The sequence below is a fragment of the Eptesicus fuscus genome, chromosome 16, assembly GCF_027574615.1.
Source record: "Eptesicus fuscus isolate TK198812 chromosome 16, DD_ASM_mEF_20220401, whole genome shotgun sequence".
Taxonomy (NCBI): Eukaryota; Metazoa; Chordata; class Mammalia; order Chiroptera; family Vespertilionidae; genus Eptesicus; species Eptesicus fuscus.
In genome coordinates, this window is record NC_072488.1 from 493,485 (window position 1) to 517,250 (window position 23,766).

The 23,766-nt window shown below is 47.3% G+C and overlaps 1 protein-coding gene across 1 annotated transcript in view; it reads right to left on the bottom strand.

Moving 5' to 3' along the window:
* The window catches only part of MYT1L (myelin transcription factor 1 like), a 258,267-nt gene that overhangs the window by 160,847 nt on the left and 73,654 nt on the right, over positions 1-23,766 (bottom strand). Inside the window, exon 3 of the mRNA XM_054728327.1 lies at positions 17,123-17,243. The gene's annotated coding sequence lies outside the window, so the exon portion shown is untranslated. The remainder of the gene's footprint in view (positions 1-17,122; positions 17,244-23,766) is intronic.

Sequence of the window (23,766 nt, forward strand, 5' to 3'; positions counted from 1 at the left end):
TTTGCTGGCATCAGAGGGAACTGATGGAGGCTCACACGGACCATCACACACATGGTGGAGACCTGCAGGACAGTGGGAGGGACAGCAGCGGCCGCATGGGCTCAGGGGGTGCGCGCTGATGAGGGTCACCTGGTCTGCTATGCCCAGGGTTTCACCTGTTTCTCAGCCCACCACAGAGGCACGTCTGACCGCTGGCCTAAACGGGCAAGAAGACACATCGGTAAATGCTGCGGGCTGTCCTCATGTTCAGCGCGAGCTCAGCCTGTCCAGGGGCTATTGCTGGGATTCAGGAAGAATAAAGACAATGGCGGCGTGCACAAGCAGATCCGACTGGTAACACTCCTATTGTTCCCATGCTCTCTTAATTTTTCTCCCTCGTTTGTCCTGGATTAATCAATGAGCCAACACCCACTTAAACATGGACCCGTCAGACACACGATCACTTTTAGTGGTCTCCTTTGGTGCGTCTGTGACAAAACGCGGGGCCGTGCCCAGTGTGACCCAGAAAGTCCTCCACAGCCGCCAGCGCTGACATGTCAGGCTCTCAGTCAGTTTGCTCCGTCGGCCGAAAGGAAAGGGTCTGGAGTATGTGCTGCTTCCCATCGGAAACCCTTTCAGCCTAGTGATGGCTTCAAGATGGCACTGCTCAGCAGTAAAGCTCAGTGACAACTGGGTACTGCAGCTATTAGCATTCAAAAGCCGTCGGAAGCTGCAGCTGAACTCCAGCTGCGAGCATGCTTGGAAAGATCCAGTGCCTGCGAATCTCAGACAGAGGCCTTTTGGAGCTGAGCCTTCCATGACCAAGTCGTGCTCCAGTGTAAATCCTCCTTCTGATGCGACTGAGTGACACAATCAGACAGCCATTTCAGCAGATGCCCTCAAGTCTGCAGTGTCAGTGCTCAACAAAAGCTGGAGCATCAGGTGCGCTCCTGAATGGGGCAGGCGGCACCTGCGCTGGGAGCGGGCTCCCGGCCCCTGGGGGCTTCAGGGGGACGCAATGGCCACCAGGGGCCACGTCAGCCCTGGCCCAGCTGGGCTTGTCCTTGGGGAGCTGGAAAGGTGAATGTGTCAGGCACAATTCCTTTCCAGCAGAAGCCACTTATTCTGCCATCAACATTTTAGCTTGTGGCCTAAAGTGACTCCACAGGGACCTGGGTTTTCCACATTCCAGAGAATTAGGGGGTGTGCAGTCAGAGGTCGACAGTGTGCCGACAGCCTGCCTGCCTCTTATGAGAGCTGAGGTGGCAGCACAGGCCCAGCGAGCAGATGCCGTGTCCCAGACAAGGACAGCTGGGCACATGGCAGGTAGCTCCGTCCACCTGGGAGGCCCTGCGCCAGAAGCAGTTCACTGTCACTGAAAGACACAGGCCCATCTGGTGCCATGTCTCCTGCCTCCTAGAAGGATTTCCAGTTTTGAATTTTAACACACTTTGCCTTTCACTTTCCCCTCAAGGAAAAACCCAGGCACCGCAAGCTTTAAATGCCAGCTGAATGTGTAGTGTTGAGAGCCAGATAGAGCATTCTGTTAGAAGTGCTAGAGAGAGGCCGCCTGCGTGGGGAGCCCTCCAATTTAAAAGGATGCGGGGTTGCACCTCTCTCCTCCTGCAGGGGCTCGCCGATCCCACTCTGCCTGGTGCCTGAATAAATTACCTGGAATGTCGAGGCGTGTGCAGAATGGCCAATGCTGACGGCCTCACCAAAGGCACAGAGAAAGGGCTTGAGCACAAGAGGTGTTTCCCTCAGTTCCCAGACGAAACCACAGAGAGAAGCCCAGCACCAGGGGTACCAGGTTCGAGAGCAGTCGTCTGCTTTCCCTTCTGTGCTCTGTGAACCACAGAGAATGTTCTAGAGTCAAATAGGGTGACGATATCAAGGAAACCCTGTGAAGCAGGTTTTCACTGCACGACTTCTGAACCCTTGTGATAAGCAGGTGGCCCTCCAGCAGGGACTGTTGCCTGTGGTGTGCCCAGACCACGTCCTATGACATGTGCTTTGAGTGGCATATATGTCGCTCAACAGTAACAGACTATGTCCCCGTTCTCAGGTCAGACTGACTGGGGAAGCCCATCTCCTCTTGGCCCAGTGAGTTCCCTGTGACGGGACGGCCTCACTCCCAGCAGGGATGTGATCTCTTCTGGAGGCTGACAACCAAGGGGGCAAGTCCCGTGGTTCATCTCCTTAGTTTTGCTCTAAGCATGCTCCCCCCTCTATGCCTCCCTCCTTCCCCCCTCCCACCACCTCTTGCACTTTTCCCCCTTCTTTTGTTTCTTAAGTCTACTCTGAACGGAGCAAATTTAGCAACATACGAAAATCACATACAATTACCCTAGAGGCTGGTGGGGTCTAAGGGAACTTCAGGGAAGTGTCTTTACCGAACAGGAGAGCAGAGGGTGACGGCAGACCTCAGCCCCTCGGGGAGGAAGACGGCCCAGATGGACTGCACTGCGCTGGGCTCAGCTCTCTAAGATCATCAACAGCCCGGGGCACAGGTCAGGAGAGCAGAGGGATGCACCGCCCAGAGGCACGTTAGCGCAGCCGAGGCTCAGCGCTGAGTCCGGACTCCCCACTCCGCTGAGCTGCACACCGTTGGTTCACCTCTCCCTCTCCCCTCAGGCTCCGCTGTCAGATCTGAGGGAGAGGGGTCGAACTGCCTCTCACTCAAGGGCATGCTGTCAGTCCCCAGCCCGCTCCTCACAGCTGCTTCTCTCCCTGCGGCAGTCCCAGGGCAGGTGCTGTCACCCCACTGACAGAAGAGGAAGCCGGCCTCTGCCGGTGCCTCTGCCCAGGGCAGGTCCCGGTGCTGTCCCCAGCCAGGCCGAGATCTGGGCCCAAATCCTGCTGCAGACCCCAGGCCCCAACCTGCACATGTTCCCATCTCCAAGTTCGCTGCTTGGGTTAATGTCACCATCTCCCATCTAGGCCCTCGCCTCCCAGCCTCACTGCCTTAAAAAAAATTTTTTTTATTGATTTCAGACAGGAAGGGAGAGGGAGAGAGCGACAGAAACATCAATGATGAGAGAGAATCCGCACAGTGGGGACTGAGCCTACAACCCGGGCACGTGACCTGACTGGGAATCAAACCGTGACCTCCCGGTTCATATGTCGACGTTCAACCACTGCCTTTAACTCAACCTCTGTATCGTCCGAGTTGGATAATCACCTGAGTTCACTCCCAGCTACCTGCCTAGAATGTGCTTCTTCCCCGCCTCGTCCGCTGGGCTATGGACACTGCCTGCCATCAGCCACGCCCCTTCCCGAGTTCAGAGGCCCTGCAGGGCTTCTCCCCAGGGAAGGCAGAGGGACAGGGAACAGGGAGCCTCGGGGGACCCGGGGAAGATGGCCTTTGAAAACCAGCTGAGAGGAGCCAACAGCCTAAGGGTTCCGGGAGGGTTCCTTTCCTCAGGACCAGGCTCTACCTCCGAAACAGAGAAAACATCCAGGGTAGCAGATGAACTGACTTCACATGTGAAGACAATTTATGTTTCATCTTAGCTTTGTGACATATTTTTAAACTAAGCAAAGACAGTCATTCTGAATATTAGTAAAAATTAAATTCAGATTTTAACTGTCCAACTACTGCAGGCTGTTAGGTGATTTAGAAAGAAACAAGTCGACATTTAACTTGCGATGTGTGTGGTTTGGAGGCTGAATTTGCAGATGTCTCTTTCTCTATCCTGGTTATGTTGGTCTCTTTGCCAACAGACTAGGCTACACCGGTGCTGCTACAATTGAATTTTTTCTTAGGAATCACATCATAGTTCATGACGATGTTGATTTGTTTTGAGCACTAACCTAATAACATCATGATATCTGTTCCTTCTAGCACCTTGAATTCCTTACATCATCCTAATGGCTTAGCACTTCCAATCTTATTTGTTTTTAAAGATGCAAAATATACAACCAGGCTTCTGATGTGCAGTTCCCAAATTAACTCCACTTCCTTAAGTGCCCCCAGGGGAGGGAGGAGGAGGAGAAAGGAAGGAGGAGTGGGGACAGGTACAGAGAGAGGAGCACAGGGAGATAATCAGAGAAATATTAAGGCCTGGCTCTAAGAACTAATGTCTCAGGATGATGAAGTTTATGAGGAAAGAAAATGCTATATAGTTAGTCCCCTTTATCCACGGTTTCACTGTCCATGGTTTCAGTTAACTGCAGTCAACTGTGGTCCGAAAATATTAAATGGAAAATTCCAGAAATAAAAAAATTCATAAATGTTAAGTTGCATGCAGTTCTGAGTAGCCTGATGAAATCGCCGCCACCCAGCTCCATCCCGCCTGGGGCGTGACTCTCCCCTCTGCAGGTCAGGCACCTGGCACCTCTCAGCTATAGATCAGCTGTCACTGTGTGCAGGGCTTGTGCTCAGTCGTCTCACTTTATCTTATAAGCACAGAGCAGGTAGCTGCAGCTCAAATGCCTCCAGAGAAGCCGGGCAGCACTTCTTTTCAGTGAAAGATGGCGTCCTCCACTTAGTAAGGGAGAGGCTCGGAGGCTGAGGCTGCTGAGATCTAGGTAAGAACCTTCTGTCCGTGAAACTGTGAAGGACAAAGGAAAAAAGAAATGCATGCTAGTTTTGCTGTCGCACCTTCAACTGCAAAAGTTTCAGCCACAGTGTGTGATAGGTGCTTAGTTGAATGAAAAAGGCATTGAATTTGTGGTGGGAGACAAAATGGAAAATGTGTTTGGATTGAGGACAACGTGTTGCACCAGAAACCACTGAGCCCACATGAAGACTGCAGCAGGGACCCCTGGCTGAGACAGTGACCCGATTCACAAGACTTCCATTATAGTCAACCGTTATAGCTGTTCTATTTTACTACTGTTGCTAATTTCTGACTGTGTCTAATTTATATATTAAACTGCGTCACAGGTGTGTGTATAGGAAAAAGTACCGCCTATATGGGGCTCGATACATCGCGTTTGAGGCATCCCAGAGGGTCTTGGAAGGTGCCCTTGAGGATACACCTTTACAACTGAAAGTAGAGACCTCTACCCTGACCAAGATGACTTAGTAGAAATTATTCTTTGAATATATTCAAAGGAAGAAATTATAACTTAACCAACTTTAATGTTTTTCAGTGCCTAAACCACTTGTGGCTTAAAGAAAAAAATTAATATTTTTCCTGTAGAGCCATAAACCAAAGTGAGAACTGACCACTGCTTTGACCAATACTGCCCTACGTAGGACAGAAGGAGGAATGGAGATGTACAGGCAGCCGTGTGCACACAGTTTACACATGCTCACACGAGGGAACCACCAGGGTACTGGGTACTGGGTACTGAATCAGTGCTCAATACCATCCCGACTATATGGCACACACTATGGACCTCAGAGCAAAAGCTGAAAATAGGATTTGCTCTCCGCCCTAATGAAGCCTTTTAATCTAGTATTGAAAAGAAGTAAAAAACAACAACAACAAAACCAACACTATAGGGACCCTATAAGTGCTGGGAAAGTTCAGATGCTTACAAATCAGCCTGTGGGAGCAGAGGGACACACATGGAGAGGTGGGGCCTGGAGGAGGTCACTGATGATGAAACGGCAAGCAGGGCCTGGCTGGTGTGGCTCAGTTGGCTGGATGTTGTCCCATGCACCAAAAGGTTGCTGGTTCGACTCCTGGCCAGGCTGCAGGCTCGATCCCCAGTCGGGGGCATGGAGGAGACAGCCAACAGTGTTCTGCTTTCACATGGATGTTTCCCTCTCTCTCTCCCCCTCGTCCTTCCTCTCTCTAAAAAAAACAACAAACAAAAACAAAAAAAATCAATAATCTTTAAAAATGATAAGTAGGAATAAAGATTAAAGGGAGAATGCCATTCCAGGCAGACGTCAGAAAGCAAATGCAAAGTCATGACAGGCAATGTCAGGTGTCTGGAGGGACCCCCAGGCAGCTCAGCCCTGACAGGTGAGGCACATGGTGTGAAGTGGCAGCTAGAGAGGGACGGGGCCAGATGACCATAACCCTCAGACCGCATTAAAGAATTCAATCCCATAGGTGCTGTGAAGGCTCTGGGGGATTTTAAACAGGGAGTGACAATGGGTAAATTCGGGATTTACATAGACTTTTATAAAAATTGTGTGTGGGGTATGTTTAAGAAACACAAACGTAGAACCAAGGAGCATGGGCTAGGAGGCCTTGGAGTGCTCCAGAGAGAACATGAGACTCTAATCAGGGTGTGAATGGCAGGGCTGGAGGTGCGGGAGAGAGGAGGTGTTTGGAAGTGAAATCAGAAGGCATGGCGTGTCGTAAACGCTGGAGGAGACACTGCATGCTCCTGCCACTGGAAGATGCTGACATCCTGGTCAAATGAAGGCAGAGGAAAGGTGACGACACACGGGCACTGGGTGAGAGGGTCTGAGCAGTACCTAAGTCAGAGGGTCTTGGGTCTGCAACCTGAAGCTTAGGGGAGCAGACCGAGCTGGGGTGCAGATGTGTGTGCCCTTGCACACGGGTGGTACTGCCAACGGAGACAGTGGAGGAGATTAAGGAGCGTGCACAGAGCTGGGCGCAGCAGCTTGAGGCTGGGATGCCCAACTTGTAAGAAGAGAAACAGGGAAAAGCAGAGGGTGTGATGGAAAGGGAGGAGGTGGGAAATCTCTTTAAAGAGAGGACAACTGTGTCAGATGCAGTTTGGAGGCCCATCAAGATAAATTTTTAAAATGTCAACTGGATTTGGAGACCTGAACTGCACTAAGACAGGAGTGGGCTCGGCTGAAGTGGGCCTGGCGAGTGCGGTGGTGTGGAAGACCACGGTGGCGTGAGGACAGGAAGACTGCTCTGCACAGGCTGTGATGGGCCAGATGGAGAACGGGTGGGAGGAGGGGACAGCGCAGATGAACTGGGGCTAGCATATCAAGAAATGGTGGGAAACAGTGGCCAATGTTGGTGAGAGAAGAGGGAGGGAGAGGCAGCAGAGAGAAGACTGTGAGGGTGGAGCACTGCCTGGAAGGGTCCAGAATGCTGGCTGACACCCAAGTCCTCCTTGTTCAAGGGGCTCCGTGGGGCACCAGAAGTTAATGACACCCCAGATGGGACTGTGTTCCCCTTCCACATGTGTGCTGTGCTGGGAGGGCCCACACGTGATCTGACTATAGAGAAGGAAGAAACCCTTCCTAACGTGTAGGTCTCTTGCCCCTGCACCTGTTGAGTGAGCCACTCTGCTTAAATAATATTTACATTAATTAAGATTTATTAACTCAATCGCTAGGAAACTTAAAAATAATCTGTGTTGGCACTTGAAATTAATGAGACGTTGACTAATTACCTAATGAGTAGTTGATAAATCTTAACTTTGGACAACTTTCTCCAAAAAGTGTTGAGTTGGATTTTCATAGCTGGTGAATTAAAACGCAAGCATCTGCACTGCAATCACCAAATACCTAAGGTATCTGAGGAGGGTCACTTCGCTCCTGGGACTGCACACCTGGGTCCTGGTTGTGTTTCTGGCCCCTGTCCCTTCCCACTCTTCCCTCCAATGACCTCTCCTCATAGAGACCACGTCTACGTTCCAGGTGGGCTGGCAGGTCCCAGCTCACTTCTCTTCCATCACGCCTGTCCTGCACGCCAGAGCAGTGAGCAGACACGCAGCTCACACCATGCCCGTGGCCAGGAGGGCTGAGTGTTATCAGTGAACGAATGTTATATACACCTTGGCGTGTGCCAGCAGATTTAAAAAAACTCCTAAAACCCTGCCGTTGTTTCCTGGAAAAAAGCCTGCAAGGAGAGGTTTGGCAGATTCCCAGGGAGCCATAAAACGGTGTCCTTGGCACAAAGCCGCCTCACAGTAATGTGCATGCTCCAGGCTGCCATCCTGGGCTGCTCCTCACCAACCCTGCGGGCACCCATCAGAAACGGGCCCCAGGCTGGTGTCCTGCGTTCCACTCGCCTGTCTCAGCGCAGCAGCCTCCACCGGGCTCCGTCCTGTCCTGACTCACACCGGGATTTGTTTAAGCACACGAGCCCTTTCCTCAGTGGTGGCTCTGCTTCCCCTCCCCACCGGCTGTCCATGCACACACGCCTCTGACACAGATGTGAAGGCACTGACAACGACATGCAGGGGCAGGCACGTGGGGGCACTGATTCATGACACTGTGTCTCGGGGCCTCTGCTGCCTGGGCTGCGCTAGGGCATAACCAGCCTCTGGAAGGGGAGGAGGTCTGCCTCTCTGAAAGGACTTCCTCCTCGCACATTAGTGACAGCGGGCCTTCAGGAACGGCCAGCACAGGGACAGAGCACAGCGCCTGAGACATCTGCCCCCGAAGCCAGGCAAAGCCAGGCGCTCTGCCCAGGGCAGGGCTGGAGGGAGCGGCAGGGCTGTCAGCATGGGGACCGTGGGCCTGTTTTCCAGACTGAACTGAAAACACAGAAAGGACGGTGACTAGGGGTCTGAAGTGAGTCCTCGTTCTGCTTCCTCAGGCCCCTCTCCACTCTCGGAACAAGGCTACTAGACCTGTTCACTGGAGTGGACGCTGATGATGCACAGGTGGCATTCATCCCATTGAAAGGTTTTCACCTGGAGGCTCTGGACAGGCCTTTCCAATATCCACACAACAGGTGTGGCGTGGGCCCTGAGCCAGGCTCCCCTCACTAGACCACAGACGTGCAGGGGCCTCGAGGATGGCCCCTCAGGCAACACGCACTTGGGCATGCCTGTGCCAGGACCACCCAGGCTGGCAGCTAAGGAGCGCAGGACGCTTGGTGGTGTGCATGTCCCCTGCACAGCGCATCTCTTACAAGAATGAAAACGCCATGAGCAACTCCTCACATTGAAGCCTGCAGCCTGCAGCCAGTTAGGCAATCAGATGACCCTTAGGAACTCATCCTGGTGCTACGACCTTCACTGCCCACACTTACACGGAGTAGCTGATAAAGAAACTACTTTTCTTCATTCTTTCCTTACCCTCATAAACATGCAGGCAGCTGCAGCACTCGGAAGTCTGAAGTGCTCAGGAACCGGACCTCGGTCTGGGCTACGCCACCCACAAAGGAGCTATAGAGGATGGACGCAGGGCTGCCACGTGACAGTTGTATGACCGTGGGTAAGAGGCAGCCACCCCTCTTTGAGCCTCCGACTCCTCTCTGCAGATGGAAGCAATCAAAGCCGCAGCCTCTTGGGGTCATGGAGGTTTGAGTGAGGTGACACGTGCCAACCACACAGCAACATACTGCCGTTAGTGCTCAATAAAGGTAGGTTGTTATTCTATCATCATCATCATCCGTGTGGACATAAAAAAGACTATGTAAGCTTTACGTACAACTCCTGGGAGATATCACATTTTTGCAGTAATAAATACCTTTTCATGTCTTAGAATTTATTGTCCTCATCAAAAGAGAAAGGATGTGATTATTTGGGTAAAGGGTAAAGAAAAGAGGCATTTATCTTGCTTTTTTAGGCAAAAAGATTTTTAGTTGATAAAGGAACACTTTCTATATAAAAGTATTCTACTAATAAACGAAGAAATGATAGAATATAATTTTGCAAATCAGGAGAAATATTGAATTTAGAAAATGAGCTCACTGACTGCTGACATTAGGTGAAACGGTTGCTGGGTGACTTTCTAACAATTGGCTCAGGCTGACAGTCTGACCGCGGGGACCAGCCATCAATTGCACCCCCATGAAAGGGAGCCAATCCCACCTCACATGCTCCCTTCTCACTGTGCCGGGATAGGATGACACCCACAAAACCGGATCTCAGTCCGACGAGGTCTCTGAGGAAACCACCAGTTTGCGGGAAGCACAGGAGACAGAGGACCATATTAAATGACAGCACAGGAAGGAAATCTGCAGGACACCTGACCCAGCTTTACGACAGGTTATAAGACGCAGAGAAGGAAGGTCAAAGAGGGATCGCATGTCAGCAAGACGCAATGTGGGCCTCACTTAGATTCTGATTCAAACAAATTAACTATAAAAATAAATTTGTGAGACAAACTGGGACCTTTGAATCCTGTCTGGATAATTGAGACTTTTTAAAGGGGTCTGATAGGTGCTTATGCTTTTACCAGAAGAACCTTTATAGTTTAGAAGTTCATACTGAAGTATTTCTAGAAGAGATTATACACTAACTTGGACTTGTTGCAAAGTGATCCGTGTCTGGCGGAGGCAGGATGAGTGGGATCCAGAGGAAAGAAGTCTTGCCATTCATGAGGCTCAGAGATGTAAAAATCAGGCTCATGGACACTTGTGCATGTGTTGAATGTTCCATAACAAAAAGGTAAAAAGTCCTCCCCACCCCCAAATTAAGAGAAGGCTGAGCAACCATATTTGCCAGGTCAAGTGATGAAATTTTAAGACATTAAAGAATCTGGCTCATTGGACCTTGGGAAATGCAGGACTGAGGTGGGAAGCCAGCATCAGGAGGCAGAGGTGGAACTCACTGACTTGGTGAACTGGCTGTGGTTTAGGGCAGTAGCTCTTCATTAATGTGCATAAGGATTGTGGGGTTATTTGTTTAAAATGTCCATAGCTAGGTCGTGTTCCTAGAAATGGTGATGTAACGTGTCTTGAACGGAAATCACGAATCTCTATGAAAAAGCACCTCGGTGATTCTAAGGGAGGTGGTCCTGGAACCACTCTTAGAAAAAGAGTAGTTTAGCGTCAGTGTCCATGTGTGTAGTTTCAGAAGCAGGCACACACACAGGGTGGTTTACTCAGCATGGACTCAGATTAGCCAAGTCCCAAGTTCACCGACCAGTTTCTAAGGGAAGAACCAACCTGAACGTGTCTGAGGGTAGCAGCCTCAGGTCGGAAGCTCCCTGTCCCTTCCTGTAGGCAGCCAGGCTGCAGGAATCAGACTGTTGGTGAGACTTTCGGGGACAGACTCTATCCAGGATAAGGAAACTTGGCAGGACAGAATATACTGACAAGGGTCCAAGTAGCTCGTATGGACTTCTCCCAGCTTCCCGCGAGGCAGGATTGAGATCTGGCATTTGGCTTCCAACTAATGACATTTTAGCTCATCCCCAAACATCCTGTATAATTCTCAAGGCCCCCCTACTTTCTGGAACACCATCAATTCCAGATGGCCACACCACAGAATGAAGGGGCTGCCCAACCCACATCAGGTTGTGATATGAGCAAGAAATACATTTTTATCATTATGCTTCCTGAGTTTATGTCCAAGTTCACTGGTGAAATAGCCTAGTCTATCCTGACTAATTCAAATGATAACACATTTTATAGACACTGAACGCATTCCATCACTCTCCAGTGACTTTGAATATTTCCACTTTGATAGGTGCTTGGAGTAACTTGATTTGCCACCTTTCCAAGTTCTGGGAGGGGGACCTCATTACACCCTCACAATTGCTAAGAATGCCAACCGTTATCCTGTGTGCTCAAGGTACACTTATTTGTATTAGTTGCATATTTCTGACAAAGAGTTTTAAAGATTTATAACTGAAAGGGAATGTATATCCTGTGCTTGTAGTAGTGAAAAGTAAAAATCCAAAACAACACAACCAGCAAGAGGACGCTCATCTCCGTTTGGCTGAACCTGTCAAGGGCTCACGAAGGGACACGCGTGGAAAGAAGAGAACGTGAGCAGGCACACGTTTCTGAGACGTGTGGGAGAGAGCGGCCCTGGTGCCTGCCCTGTTCCCTGAGACGTAAAGCCCTCCTCGTGGGCCCTCCTCCACGGGGGACTCGGAGGGCAGCAGACAGCCTCGGTGCCTTCCCTACAACACACACGCTTCATATAAATGTCATTTCATTATGGAGACCCACTTCAGACATGACCACAAGTGAGTCCTTCCTGAGGAATCTGGTAATCAGCATTTATCATAATGATGTAACAATGCTGTTGGAGTGGTCAAGGCTATGCAGGAGAAGAGGTTTTGTTTGTTTTTCTGTTTCTTCAAAGAATTAGATCCATATTTTTTATCTTTCCTGGTTCTCCCTTTGTTCGCTTCTTCCTGGTGTGGTGCTGCTTTCTTGGGTTCTTCCAGAGCACCCTCCCTCGGCTCTCACTGCCTGGCACGTGTGTGCCACCCTTTGTTCTAATCTCAGGCCTCGCTCTACGCACCTGCTGGGTGCCTGCGGCCTGCACGCCACGGGCAAAGCACACGTGTCACAGACTCTCCTACCCCATTTGCCTTCGTTGGTCCGAGCCCTGCCGAGCTCCCCAACATCGGACTTGTGGTAACTGACGTGTCAATATTGGTTCTTCTGGTTTTCTTTCCTGTAACAGGGACCAGCGGAGTGTCCCACAGGCAGTAGCCATCAAGAAGTGTTGACCGACTAACAATCCCTTCACTTTCTGAGAGAGAATGAATTAAAAGAAATATGGTGTTCATAAAATTCTGACATTTTCCTTACGATTTCAGAGCATGTGGAGGAAACAGATAAGCTGTGGACTGATGATAGATGAAATTTTCAGAAAAGCAAACACACTTTTCTCAGAAGGAGAAAATTCTTGTATCTAGGCCTTTGCCAATGCATCTCCATGTATGCAAATCACTACTGAGTATCCTGTTATAATAAGGTTTATTTTAATTAATCAGGCACTAAACAAGCCAAGGCAATGTCATAGAGTGGAAAGGGCCTTGTGCTCAAAATTCACTTGCCGCTGTGCCACGAATAAATGCTTTGTCTTGGGAAGGTCTCTCCATGTGCAGGGCCTGCTCTTCCTCAAGGGGAACAAGGGGAGACCCTGCTGGTCGGGGGATGCTCATAAGGGACCTCTGACTATGGGATCGCCTCCTGGGGCACTGGGCGGGGCTCAGGAAATGCCACTGAGAGGCAGTTTCCCTTCACTGCAATGGTAAAGGAGTTCTTGAGTTACACTCTATCTGTGACATCATTAAATGAGTGTTAAGAAATACATGTTTAAAAATACGTGTGTGGTAAGGCTACCTTGTACCTTCATGGGCCATATTATACACACTGCAAGTATGGGTGGGGCACATGCATCACCCACATGCACGCACACACACTACTCAGATACACATAACCACACACATGATCTCTCTCCCCCTCTCTCTCTCTCACACACACACACTCACATACTTTCCCTCTCTCTCACACACTTTTTTCTGAACCTTTGGAGATATCTTAACACATTGCGGACCAGTAGTTTTATTGCTAGCTTTGCCCAGTGGCCAGCTAAGTTGCCATTGAACGAGTACAAAAAACATTTTACATAAATGTTAAAGGCACACTTTAAAATTAAATACCTATTGCATTTTGAAGGTATTTATTACATGTTATTATAAGCTAATATCTTTTTAAAGTATGATACTTTGTAAACACTGTGTAATATGAAGCGAGAATTCTCGTGATTCGTCCGCAATGTGTAAAATATGAAAAACTAAAGTTATTAAAAGGGGGTTGCAGATATTATGCTTATTCACACCTAAATCCTTCAACATTTATCTCCTAGGTGGGAACAAAACGCATTTCCTACATAACCTGAGTGTAACTGTAACAAAAAGAAAGTTAATTGTTCCAATCATATCATAAAATATACAGTCCATATTCACATCTCCCCCAACTGTTCACAATATGTTCTTCATAGATCTTCTAGAAAACATAACTAAGATATAATATCACTTTTCCTTTTTTATTCTAAAAATTATTTTATGGCTGCAGCTATTTTTTCCATATTTTTGTCATTTCATAGTTATTTCCTGAACGTTATTTTAGAAAACTCTTTTAATAATTTTGAAACTTTGGCTTCTAAAATAGAACTCTATTATTGAATAATCCAAGATATAGTTTATTATTTTACATTTTATAAAGCAAATTTTAATTAGAGGGTTTGAGAAAGAAGAGCTTGCATGAAATATGACAAGAGCAACGGGAATCACTGAAGCTGTTAAAGGTAACTGTGTCTGGTCCTCGTGCACCGTTAACTAGGGAAACGGGTAGATGTTCTCTCCGGTCTTTTATTCGTTTCCTCCCCTCCTTGCCTTTTCCTCCTTAGTTCCTTGGGGCCCTTTTTCCTTCCTTCCTTCCTCCCCTAATTCCATCCTCCTTCCTTTACATTTGCATGTTTCAAAAAGAATTTAAAAGTGAATCTATAAATGAATAAAAACAATGAAAATCCCCCCTCAATCCTGCCTGTTTCTGTGTAGTTACTACACATATAAACATTTCTATCAGCTTCTTGTCTATCCTAGAAATGTTATGCAAATACAGGCAAATATTTGTGTGTTCATATTTCTGCTCCTCTTCTGCATCTTACTTTTTTTCTTTAACAAAATATCCTTGAAATCTTTCTACATCAGTTCACAGAACGTGTCTTCATTTTTTACACATCTGCATGGTAAGTGGAGGCACTTTGATTTGAATGGTAGAAAGCATAACACAGATGTAAATCAGATTACTTCGGTATTAATCGTTTATGGCACAGTGAGTAGGTCTTGGTTCTTTGTGAGTAATAATGACAACGGCTATAATTTAAGAAGCTTGCACTAAGCACTCTGTGTTAGGTGTATTATTTCACGCCTTCCTCACAACGCTAAGCAGCAGAAGACACTCTCCTATTGTGCAGATGGGAAAACTGAGGCTCTGAGAGACTGGCGGTATGACTTCTTTCTACTCTCAAGGCTGTGCTGTTCAGTGCTTTACAGTTCCCCTCGCTGGTCTCACTGTGCCCTGCACACCATGCTGTATGGCCCCCAGGCCACCTGCCCCTTCATCAGTCCACACAGCCCTGTCCCAGCTGAGCGCGGAGGCGTGAAAAGACTGGCAAATTGTCTCTTCTTTCAATATGACAGGTTTCTTGGGTGCCGCCCCAACTTCAGAGATATGACCAACCTGCTCTCTTTAGCTTTCTGATAGGCTTTGTGCACCTTCTGTCTCACTTCATCCTGACTACTCAGCTCACACACCAGAAAAGCGCTGGTCTGTGGAGCAACAAAGAAATAAGATTTGAAAAGAGAGTAAGAGTTATATTCTGTTTTCCAAAAATGACTGTGGTTATTCAGGAACTGTTACTTTAGATATGTACCCCTCTTGGAAGCTCGTACGGAGGACAGCCCCCTTGCTGCTGTGACAACGGGGGCGGGGACGGGCTGTGCAGAGGCCCCAGGCCCACAGAGCCTGCGATCTACCACCTGCCCTCTACAGTGGTTGCTCTCCCTGCGCCAGGCAGTGACGGTGACCTGACGTTTTCATTGTGTGGAGAGAGGATCACGTGGAGATTTAGATTTGGTTCCCAGAAGCTGTTAGGACACAGGAGCATTCCCGTTTTTGGAATGCTCATCTGTTTCTCTCAATCCACCCTTTCACTTCGTCACCTATGGACTAACCTATGACATACTGCAAATAAATACTGATTCTTCCTGAGGACACACCCTAATCTTTAAAGAACGGATAGAAAGTACCCGGAAATCACAGAGCTATGGGAAAAACTAACGTTATTAAAAGGTAATTGTGGGACTGTCAAGTTCCTACCACACCTAGAGTCTGCCACCTCTAGGGCCTGCGTGCACAGGCTTGGGGTGCTCAAGAGAGACACACGTGTGGTCCTGTGTGCACAGGCTTGTGGTCAGGAGGGCCCAACAGGAGGAGAGCAGTGCCTGTTGAGACCTTAAGCTCTCTTCATTTCTCTCAACAACTTCAACTTGTCTGTCCACCTTTGAAAACCAAATGTGATGCCTTAACTAGGAAGCCTATTCAAGGCCAAGACTGTCCAGTGTAAACATGAATTTTTCTTTGAAAATTAGCTTATTGTTTCGTTTTGCTATTTTAATTTATGGTTAGATTTGTATTTGAATGCTCAATATGAAACCATGTGAACATTTAACTCCCTGCCAGAAACATCAATTCAACAAATCCACATTTAAATATTGAATTTTTATAACATTCCATTCCATTCTTTAACTTATGACTAAAAGTGAATGGGATTGGACAAAACAAGACAGCCTGTGTATATGAAACATCTACGACTCAGAAACTTGAACTGACGTTAAACTCAGTTATGAGCTTAACTCCCAATGTGAACAGGCTTTATTTTTTAACTCCAGGGAAATGACAAACATAATGCCTTCTCAAAACCAAATCAATGAGTGCAGTGACTTTCTTCAGGGACAGTGACTCGGGCAGAGACGGAACATAAGAACAACTGTGACCTGTGACACCAGTTCCTAAAGCTCCTAAAGACGGCAGTTCCCACGAGGCGGCAGCACATGGAACACGACCCCCATCTGATCTCCATGTGGCAGCAAGCACTTCTGTTATCAGACAGGCAAACGGGCGTCAGCAGACAAGTCAATGACTGCCGCACAGTGAACCTTGAAAGATGCCAGAGTTTTCCTCAGAGAGCACCCTAAGAACGGACCGTTTCACCAGCCAAGTCCCATGTGTAAAATGGACTCCCGAATGTGGGCATGAGATCAATACAGAGCTTCAAAGTCAGTAGCATGCACACGCTCAGAAGCCGAGACTTGGCAGAGGGGAGTTTAGTCACATTACAATTGTGTTGACCTTTAGCCTCTGAGATTCCCTAAAAGTGTCCCAACGGGGCAGCAACCATTTTTTTTAAATATTGATTTTAGTGAGGAAGGGAGAGGGAGAGATAGAAACATCAATGATGAGAGCGAATCATGGATCTGCTGCCTCCTGCATGTCCCACACTGGGGATCAAGCCTGAACCCGGGCATGTGCCCTGATAGGGAATCGAACCGTGACCTCCTGGTTCATAGGTGGATGCTCAACCACTGGGCCACACCAGCCGGGAACAGCAGAAATCATTTGACATGAACCAATATCCACTCCAAACTCCAAAACATAATTAGCAAACTCTGCTAAAATTACTAACTTTACTAATCAGCAACTTTTGCATTGATTCCACATGAAACAGCCCCATTTGAGACCCAGTGTCATTTTCCCACTGCAATCCCAAGGATCCTCACAGTGCCCAGAGGATGCATGGCTTTCCTGCTCTATGGAGCATCAGTGGCAGGAACAATATATGCATCATCTAATTTCACTGCAAATGACTCTTTTTAGTGAGAATCATCTGTTTGGAGAAGATGCACAACAGAACTCTTAACGGCCTCCCAGAAGGCAGGAAGTACCAGGACGCTGAGAAGAAAGGAGTGACTGACTCAGAGCAGCAAGTGGGGAGGCCCAGGGAGAGGACCTCTGCGCACAGTCCCCAAAGAGCTGGGGGCAGGTACCTGAACTCCGTTGCCTGGTGATGCTCTCTGGCTCAGACTTTGCTGCCTCAGTGTGTCAGAGTTGGGAGTTCAGAGATGCCACCGGGATGTGATTTCACCAATCCTTCTTCCGGTTCATTTTCTAAGGGACAAAACCACATAATAACTACCCAAGGAGAGGTGAGACTGACGAGAATTCTCTCCTTTGTGCTATTATACTTACAATAAAGAGTTACATTTCAAGACAGGTAACCACATTAAGAAATGTGTCAATGATTTCACTCAGAAATGCTGATGTGAAAGGCCATAATGGACAAGTAGACAATGCTTTTAAACATTTAGTTAATTTACTTTGAAATCCAAGATATTTAACAGTTTTAAATACATATCTAGGTTTGACACTCAAACTAAGAGCACTTAATATTTAGATGGACCCATTACCAGCCAATTTTTAAGATTATTGCCTTCTTCAACACTTTGATGCAGTTAAGGAAAAATGTAATGAATGAGAAATATTTTAGATGTGTCATTATTTCTTGGAAATAATGTTATTTCATTCCTAACAGATTATAATCTGGAGATGAGAAGAGTGGCTCAAATGCCGGCTCCATTTTATTTTAGTAGAACAACAACAAAAGACATTCTCTTCATTAATGTAAATTAGAATTTATTTCTTGACTTTCTATCAAGGTTCTCTGCAATATTGTGTCAATGTTAGGAAGTACTGACTGTTCTAATTGGAAAAATAAAATACCAGATTATTTTAAACTATATTGCCTAAGAGAGGATTTATTTTTTTTTTTACAAAGAAAAGAAAAACTGGGAGATAGAAAGTGGAGCGAGGAGGTGCCTCAGTTGTTGAAGCTATTGTTTCTGGTGCAAACCTCCGAACTCAGAGACGCTCATTAAAAGGAGTCTATGCCAATAACAGCCGAAGTGTTAATGGGCAGCAGTGAAGTGTGTCAGGCAAATGAAGGACCCTGAGGGCTCTCCATGCTGTTCCGGAGCAGCTCCACGCTGCAGCGTTACCATAAATCCTCTAAAAGACACTGTCCCTCATTTCTTGCATGTTAGCTCACCATGAAGATAATACTCAGGGTGGTTAGCAAGGGAGATTTGAAATAAGATAGCACACAATTTCCTATGAAATATACAGACTGCTTATAAAATGCAACCATAACAAATTTTATTAATTTTCCTAATAAGGATTTACCAAAACAAACACATAAAGAACAGAATAATTCAGAAATATACACATGAAGCTAGAAAGCTTTTAAAATTACCCTGAAAAAATCAAAGTTGAAAAATAGAGTTAATATGTTTGTTTTGTGTCAAAGTCTAGAATCATTAATTATTTTGTAACACTTAAAAATACATTAAGTTGCCGAAACCGGTTTGGCTCAGTGGATAGAGCGTCGGTCTGCGGACTGAAAGGTCCCAGGTTCGATTCCGGTCAAGGGCATGTACCTTGGTTGCAGGCACATCCCCGATAGGGGGTGTGCAGGAGGCAGCTGGTCGATGTTTCTCTCTCATCGATGTTTCTGGCTTTCTATCCCTCTCCCTTCCTCTCTGTAAAAAATCAATAAAATATATTTTAAAAAAAAGAAAAAGAAAAAAAAATACATTAAGTGATTTAGCAAAAAAGGAAAAAAAAAGAGAAAGAACTCGTGGACATGGACCCCAGTGTGGTGACTGTGCGGGGAGAGAGTGGGTGGAGGTAGAAGAGGGTAGAGGAGGGATAAATGATGATGGAAAAAATAAAATAAAATAAAATATACGTATAAAAAGGAAATACCTTGTTTAAAATTAAATAACTAGTATATTAAAATATATACATATTAAACTTTTAACACAAATTGTTATTTGCGAATTTATTTACAACCAACACAGCCATCTATCCTTGAACATCTTTGAGAACAGTGTGTTCTGTGGCCTTCTTCTGTCTACCAATACTCAAAACACACACATACATGCACACACACACCCATATGCATGCACACACATGCATACAAAATGTATGCACACAATGTCAGCAAGAAATTCTTCTCAACACTAGTTGTACTCCTCTTTATACTATAATTTGCAAATTTAACTTATGCATGACAAAGGCAAATGCCCCAAACCTTCTCCTATCAGACCCTCCCCCTTACAAATGATCTCGGTTCAGAAGTGAGTTTGTATCCAGGACAAACAGCAACACCTTCTACATCCTCAGCCGTGAGCTGTGCTCACTAGAGTTCAGAATTCAGAGCCCTGGTCCTTAACGATAAAGGAGCATGGGCCACGCAGGAACTCCGAATCTGGACAGGAGGCCATGGAGATGAGTGTCTGCTTGGAGGACATTTACTGCCACCACCTTTTACTTTTAATTTCTGAAATCCATGCCTGCTCTCTCCACCAGACTCTACTAAGGCAGTTCCATGTAAAACTTAACATTATTGACTCTGAAAACATAATATAATGGTTTAAATGTATGGACAGTTGGTATTTATGCATTACTTCTAGATTAGCAAGACCCATCTCACCCAATATTGGTGTGAATATTTTTTGAGTCACTGAACTACTCTGAAGTTCAGGTTTCTCTCGGATAGTAAAAGGGCTGGGTTAAAAATGTAAAGGTTTCCCTTCAGCTTCAAAATACCACAACACCCACAGCCCTCTCGGCCTGGTGATGGCTCCTGTGTGACCTCTGGGCTGGTGAACACCGTGCAGGAAGGGTGCTCCTCTCACCTGTGAACTGCTCACATCAGCTCTCCATGCCTGTCCATACAGAGGGTCACAGGCAGAGCTCTGAATGTCAGCTAAGCCGCACGAGGAATTGCTTTACGCATTCCTGCTGCCAGCAGTGCCTCTCGGGGACCCTGCTGATGACAGGAGCAGGGGAGCACTGGCCCCTCCCCAAGCCCCAAAGCAGGAGGGGGCTCCCTGGGACTGTCCCAGCAGGCGTCAGCACACTGGGTTGTGGACATTCCTGTCCCTGCCATCTCGGCTTCCTGAGATTGCTTATTGTCAAAAAGACCTGATTAACTGAGTTGTGCATAGGTGACACATGCGTGTGCCTTCTTGGCACCCTGAGTCACTGCTGCAGGGTTATCCACCAGCAGAGACCTTTCCTGCCCTTTTTCTCCCTAACAAGTTCTACATGAGATGGGCAAAAAATGAGGGACATGTTTTAACAGCGCCTCTTCCTCAGACGTACACACTGAACGGGAGGAGCCAGACACTCCCCGCCCGGCACAGTGAGAAGGAAGTCCCCAGGGAGCAGGCAGTCTCAGGTGAGCCTCCGGGGACCGGCCACAGGCCTGGCTGACTGTGCTCCCTGCACGCGGGCCCTGCAGAGGCTCCCTGCTGCTGCAGCGGTCAAAGCAGGGATGCCCCGTGGACAGAAGGGTGCGCAGCGGCAGCGGCGCCAGTGCAGTTCCGGCCCCTGGGCACTCCCGCGGTCTGCTGGTTCCGCCCCCCATGCCTGTTACCAGAATAGAGCCCAGGCGGCGGGCTGAGACGAGCAGGTTGTGGTGCCCTCCCGCACGCAGTAGGCGCTCGCCAGTCTTTCCTGCTTCAATAGAGGGCTGTTTGCCTTTGTGCCAAATGACATGGGCTCGAGTGAATGCTCGCCCTTGCTTGGTCTTTGTCTTAGAATGTGTTCATGTGAGGGGCACTCAGCTTCCAGCTGGTGATGACATGAGAACATGTCCACTGCCAGGCTTTCAGAGAAAAGAAAGGTAATCATTTTCAGAAGACAGAGATAAGAATGAGGAAATATATAATCAAAGAAGTAAATGAATAAGGCTATCTTAAGAATAACAGAAAATCAGAAGAATGTATGTGGATTTTAAAATCACCTTACGTCATTTCTAAATACTCAGCACCTCTGCTCTCTATGTTATGAATCTAATCCATCACACAAGTTTGCCCAACAACTGCCGTTACTGTGAGCGTGGGAAGTATTTTTGACAAGCAAGAAGGTTCAACCTTACCCACACATGGCCTTTCCAATCTCAGTATTTCCCATAGTGCCACCCAAACCTCTCAGCAAGGAACCACTGGTTCCAGCATGTTAACTGACAACATAGAGGACAACAGCAAATGCAATCTGCAGCTCTTGTAGATAAAACATCGCATGCATGATCTATCCTCCAGCTGCTCTCTGATGACTAGGGATTCCCAAGCTTAGACCTGGAGTCAAACCCACCATCTCACTGGTTCTTGAAACCAGCACAGGAAGAGAAAGCCAGTTCCCACTGCGGGCTTCCAGGGAGCGTTCCCAGGACTCCCGCCGCGGAGGAAGGACGGCGGCTGCAGCCTGTCTGTGGCATGGTGACAGGCAGTGAGCAGCACGCTACACAGGCTGCGCGAAGGCGAAGGAACAACTTGTTGTAAGGAAACTGCAGTGCGGATGTCAATTTAAAACGTGTAACCCTAGCCTAACAATTCCAGCTCCTATATCCGCCAATTATGTTTTAGTCACATGTGTACACAGATACATATATAAAATTGTTCAATGCAATGCTGTGCATAATAAAAAATGCAACCATCCATGGTGGACTGGTAAGATTATTGATGGGTATGTCCTGACGGGGCAGAGTCCCCAAGATGTAGAGCGAAGCGATCAGGGATGGCAGGAGCAGATCATCACCTGACAGTGTAGTTCCTACTGACAAGTGCACACAGGTAAGTGCATGGACAGTGTTCAGAAGGGCCCCACCCAATAGTTAGCAGAGGTTATCTTTGGGAAAAGGAGTGGGATTTTGAGGACTAAGAAGAACTTTCACTTTTCACCTTCAATACTTCTAATTGTGTGTGTGTTTAATCCTCACCTGAGGATATGCTTCCATTGATTTTAAAGAAAGAGGAAGAAAAAGAGAGACACACACACACAGAGAGAGAAACATCATATGTGCCCTACCTGAGGATCAAACCTGCAACCCCCTTGGTGCAAAGGATGATGGTGAGCCACCCAGCCAGGGGTAATGGTTCATATTTTAGTGACAAAGTAAAATTATGTTAACAAAATAAACTGAAAAATATGATCATTTCATATATATGTTACTATTTTTAGAAATTCTGTATCAATTGCTATAAAGAATGATTAATAAATTCAGGTTGAAAATTATCCTTCCAAAGTCACTAGTAATCATAAGCAACTTGAACTCTCCAGAACCCAAACCATTCCCTGCTTCCGAGCGCATGTGTAACTGGTTCTGGGATGTGCTGACTGTTCACACACCAACCAACAATGCTGCAAGAATTCACATTGAGGCCCAATTAGATCATCTCAGCTCATTAAAAAATATTCTTCCAGAATAAGCAAAACGATATAGAAAGGCAATTAAACATGGAGGCCATTACCACAAAGGCCACCCAGTGCTGTGTCAGGAAGGAAAGGGCTGCCTAGGACACCCAGCCCCAGGGATGCCAGCCCCAGGGCCATGGGGCCCTCCATCCCAGCAGGTGGGCTGTGAGCCCAAGCACTTGTGAAGAGTGAGAATGTATCACCAGCCACAACCCCAGCAGCAAACACACAAGGTCGAACAGCTTCTGGAGCCTCTGAATGTTAGAATGAAAGCAGCCTTCCCGTCGTGTAGCCTGCCCTCGGAAGACCTGGGGGCTGAAGTCTAGAAAAGCTAAATGACTTGCCCGATATGACAAGGCGCCTAAGAGCAGATCCAGGACAAGCCCTTCCCCCAACGATGTGAAAGCCATGGCAGAGAAACCTGAGAACTGGTTTCAGTTCGTCTATTAATGACACGCAGCTGTGGTCTCCAGGGCATGTGGACGAAGGCCGTTTGTGGCTTACAGAGGGCGAGGGCCAGCATCCGCACAGAGCAGGGTTTCCGGGTCTGCAGTTCACATCTCACAGGCCTTCCTTGTCCGAGAGGCCGTGGGTGTGACTTTAGGATCTCGGGAATGAATCCTCATGTACCCACTGCTGGCAGGACCCTGTAAGATTTCGCCCCAGAAGGTCCATCCACTAAGGCTTTCCTACTTGTGCCCTCTGCCCACGGGTGAAACAAGTGGTTCTTACTGAAATCAAAACGTTCCAAGAGGCAGTGTCCAAATAAACCCCAACCAAGGACTCAGACCTCATTCTGCCGTCCTTTCCTTCCTCCCACACTCATTAGTCTGGATCCTCATTACCCCGGCTGAGTTCACGTCACCGTTCCCACCTGGTCCCCTAAGCCTGTTCCCCCTCTCCCCATCCTGTGACAAGAATCTTTAAAACTGCTTTTATTATGTCAAACCACTGCTCAATAATAAATCAATTCAACAGTAATAGTATCACTGTAGTAACATCTTACACATGTATCATAATTCAAAGTTAAATATTTCCCACACTTTTAAATTATGCCCATTTGACAGGTGAGCAAACTGAAGTTCAGAGAACAGTGCTTTAGTAAGAACTAGTAAGAGGCAGAGCTGGAACTAAAAACATCCTCTATAGCCCAGCCAGCATGGCTCAGTGGTTGAGCTTCAACCTATGAACCAGGAAGTCACACGCCCAGGGTTGAAGGCTCCATCTCCAGTGTGGGGCGTGTGCAGGAGGCAGCCGATCAATGATTCTCTCTCATCATTGATGTTTGTATCTCCTCTCCCTCTTCCTTCCTTTCTGAAGTCAATAAAAATACATTTAATAAAAGGATCCTCTTTATCCTGGCTTCCAACGT